The sequence below is a fragment of the Triticum urartu genome, chromosome 6, assembly GCF_003073215.2.
Source record: "Triticum urartu cultivar G1812 chromosome 6, Tu2.1, whole genome shotgun sequence".
In the NCBI taxonomy this organism is placed as follows: domain Eukaryota; kingdom Viridiplantae; phylum Streptophyta; class Magnoliopsida; order Poales; family Poaceae; genus Triticum; species Triticum urartu.
In genome coordinates this window covers 574,973,661-574,977,937 of record NC_053027.1, presented here as the reverse complement: position 1 = coordinate 574,977,937, position 4,277 = coordinate 574,973,661, and positions in this window count along the sequence as shown.

Genomic DNA, 4,277 nt, shown 5'->3' with positions numbered 1-4,277 from the left:
ACGGAGGCGCGGGTGGGGGCGATCCGTCGCATCCCCACGACGAATATCTCCCCGAACCTCTCACGTCATTACAGCGAGAGGAGCCTCGCCGCCGGAACATGGACGCGCTCCGCACTCCTATCATCGGAGAGACCCCCGAGGCCCGGGCCTTGGAGGACGCGCGTTTGGCCAACTTGGCCGAGCGCACTCGACTGGAGAATCTCCAGCGAGCACTCGACGAGCAAGCACGTCAGCGGGCTCCCGAGTCTAGTCGACGCCAGCTCTTCCCGCCGACGCAGGTATATCGAACCCCAGTTCAGAATCTGGCCGCCACGGCCCGTATAGCAGAATCGATTCAGCCCTCCCAGTCGGAGGCTGGCAGGGGCTTGTTACAGATCAGAGCATTGCTCCGGGCGGCGGGAGACCAGAATTCCGCTGTCTCTCAGTCGCGGAATAGGATCCACAGTCGGTCTATCGCAACAGATACAGTCGAGTCAGCTCACAGCCCGAGATCGCCCCCGAGGCGTGAGGGACATGGTGGCCAGCATGATCAGTACAGGAGGAATGAGCGGTATGATCACCGGTTCGACCGTGATGATCGACGTCGAGTGCCAACCCCTCCCCCGAGGAGTGGGTCATATGCGCCTCGACGGCAAGATGACAGACGCCCTCATAGTGTTGGGCAGAGGATTCCAGTCGACCCCAGAGACCCAGGCTTTGATGCGAGATCCATCCTCGTCCAAGGTTTGGTTGATAGGAACAGAGCTCATCGAGAAGGCCACAACAGAGATGCGCCTGCCAGCAGCAGAGTACGTGCTTCAGGGCCAGAGTGTTTCAGTCGAGCCATCAGAGCCGCAGTGATACCTCCCAATTTCAGGTTGGCGACTGGAATCGGCAAGTTCACCGGTGAATCTAAGCCTGACACCTGGCTCGAGGATTACCGAGTGGCTGTACAGATTGGCGGTGGCAATGACGAGGTGGCCATGAAGCATTTGCCTCTCATGTTAGAGGGTTCGGCCAGAGCATGGCTAAATCAGTTGGCACCCAGCAGCATTTACACTTGGGAGGACCTCTCCCGAGTGTTTATCACAACCTTTGAAGGAACATGCAAGCGACCCGCAGGCCTAACCGAGCTGTGGTCTTGCATGCAGAAGCCAAATGAAACTCTGAGGGAATACATCCAGAGGTGGATCACGCTGCATCACTCGGTTGAGAACGTGTCGGACCATCAAGCAGTTTGTGCCTTCAAGGAAGGCGTTAAATACAGAGAGTTGAATCTGAAGTTCGGTCGAACTGGAGAGATGTCGCTGAATCGGATGATGGAGATTGCCACCAAGTATGCTAACGGAGAAGACGAAGATCGACTCAGGAGTGGCAAGCAGAAAGCAGTCGCCCAGGAAACTGGAGGCAATTCCAGTCGGAAGCAGAAGCGGAAGGCCGAGCCAGCCGCTCCTGGGGAGGTCCTGGCCGTAGCCCAGGGGAACTTCAAGGGAAGACCCAAGGGCACCTGGAAGCCCAAAAAAGTCAAGGATCAAGACGGAAATGATGTTTTGGATCTGCCATGTCACATCCACACCAAGAAGGATGAAGAGGGTAATTTTATTTACCCAAAGCATACCACTCGACAGTGCCGACTCCTGATCCAGCAGTTCCAAGGAAAGCAGTCCAAGGATAAGGAAAAAGAGTCGGACAGGGTCGAGGACAAGGAAGACAGCGACGATGGATACCCCCAAGTCAATTCCACCCTGATGATTTTTGCCGATGTCGAAAGCAAAAGTCGACTGAAAGTCATTAACCGAGAGGTGAACATGGTTGCCCCGGCAACACCCAGTTACCTGAAGTGGTCCCAGACTGCCATCACATTCGACCAGTCTGATCACCCGACGCACATTGCCACCCCTGGGAGGCAAGCTTTGGTGGTCGACCCAATTGTTGAAGGCACTCGACTGACTAAAGTCCTGATGGATGGAGGCAGTGGCCTGAACATACTATATGCTGAAACATTGAAAGGAATGGGCATTCTGATGTCCAGACTCAGCACCAGTAACATGAGTTTCCATGGAGTCATTCCTGGGAAGAAAGCCCAATCACTTGGCCAGATCGCTCTTGATGTGGTTTTCGGTGATTCAAAGAATTACCGCAAGGAAAAATTGACATTCGAGGTCGTGGACTTCCAAAGTGCTTATCACGCCATTTTGGGCAGGCCAGCTTACGCACGCTTCATGGCCCGGCCATGTTACGTGTACCTCAAACTGAAGATGCCTGGCCCCAAAGGTGTGATCACTATCATAGGCAATCGGAAGAAGGCGGAAGAGTGCTTTCAGAAGGGCTCAAAGATTGCAGATGCTCAGATGGCAGTGGTCGAGCTGCAAGAGTACCAAAAGACTGCCGACCCAAGCGAGTTGCTACGAGCCAAGAAGCCTGCTTCAGAATCAGCTTTTCAGTCGTCCGGTGAAACAAAAACAGTCAACGTTCACCCGACCGACCCCGATGCTGCCCCGACTCACATCTCAACGACGCTTGACTCCAAATAGGAGGAAGCGCTCATCCAGCTCCTCCGTGAGAACTGGGACATCTTCGCATGGAAACCCTCCGACATGCCTGGAGTTCCCAGGGGGCTGGCTGAGCACCGTCTACGGGTCGACCCAAAATTCAAGCCTGTGAAGGAACATCTTCGGCGGTCCGCCGTCCGGAAGAAGCAAGCCATTGGCGAGGAGGTGGCTCGGCTCTTAGCAGCAGAGTTCATCCGAGAAATTTACCACTCTGAGTGGCTCGCCAATGTCGTCATGGTCCCCAAGAAGGACAAGTCACTTTGCATGTGCATTGATTTCAAACATATCAATCGGGCCTGCCCGAAAGATCATTTTCCTCTCCCTCGCATCGACCAAATAGTCGACTCGACTGCGGGGTGCGAGAGATTGTCTTTTCTAGATGCTTATTCCGGATACCATCAGATCCGTCTGTATGGACCCGACGAAATCAAAACAGCTTTCATCACCCCATTCGGATGCTTCTGTTATGTCACTATGCCGTTCGGCCTCAAAAACGCCGGAGCCACGTTCATGAGAATGATTCAGAAGTGTTTAATCACTCAAATCAGTCGGAATGTGGAGGCATACATGGATGATATTGTGGTCAAGTCACGCAAAGGTTCCGACCTGCGAGCTGACCTTGCCGAAACTTTTGCCAACCTCAGGAGGTATGATATCAAGTTCAATCCATCAAAATGCACATTCGAAGTTCCAGGCGGAAAGTTACTCGGTTTTCTCGTTTCCGAACGAGGGATCGACGCCAATCCTGAGAAAATTGGCACCATACTCCGGATGAAGCGCCCTGTGCGCGTGCACGATGTCCAAAAGCTTACAGGTTGCTTGGCCTCTTTGAGTCGATTCATTTCTCGCCTCGGTGAAAAGGCATTGCCTCTCTACCGACTGATGAAGAAGTCTGACAAGTTCGAGTGGACTCCAGAAGCTGACGCAGCGTTTGCAGAACTCAAAGCTCTGCTCTCCACCCAGCCGGTGCTTGCTGCCCCAATCAGCAAAGAGCCTCTGCTGCTGTACATTGCGGCCACAGGACAAGTTGTCAGTACAGTACTCACGGTCGAGCGGGAAGAAGAAGGAAAGGCCTTCAGAGTTCAGCGCCCAGTCTATTATCTGTCTGAAGTTTTGACTCCTTCAAAACAAAGATACCCTCACTACCAGAAGCTTGTATATGGGATTTACATGACCACGAAGAAGGTTGCACATTACTTCTCTGACCACTCCATTACAGTCGTCAGCGACGCCCCACTGTCAGAGATACTGCATAACAGAGATGCAACTGGTCGAGTGGCCAAGTGGGCGATTGAACTCCTTCCCTTAGATATCAGGTTTGAAGCAAAGAAGGCTATTAAGTCCCAAGCGATCGCAGATTTTGTCGCCGAGTGGATTGAACAGCAGCTTCCGACTCAAGTTCACTCGGAGCACTGGACCATGTTCTTCGATGGATCTAAGATGCTGAATGGGTCAGGTGCTGGGGTAGTTCTAGTCTCCCCCCGAGGAGATAAGCTTAGATATGTTCTCCAGATTCACTTCGATTCCTCCAACAATGAAGCAGAGTATGAAGCACTTTTGTATGGGTTGCGCATGGCCATTTCACTCGGCGTTCGTCGCCTCATGGTCTATGGCGACTCAGATTTGGTGGTTAATCAGGTGATGAAGGAGTGGGACGTCAGAAGTCCAGCTATGACTAGTTATTGCAATGCAGTGAGAAAGCTAGAAAAGAAATTCGAGGGGTTAGAGCTTCATCACATCCCCCGA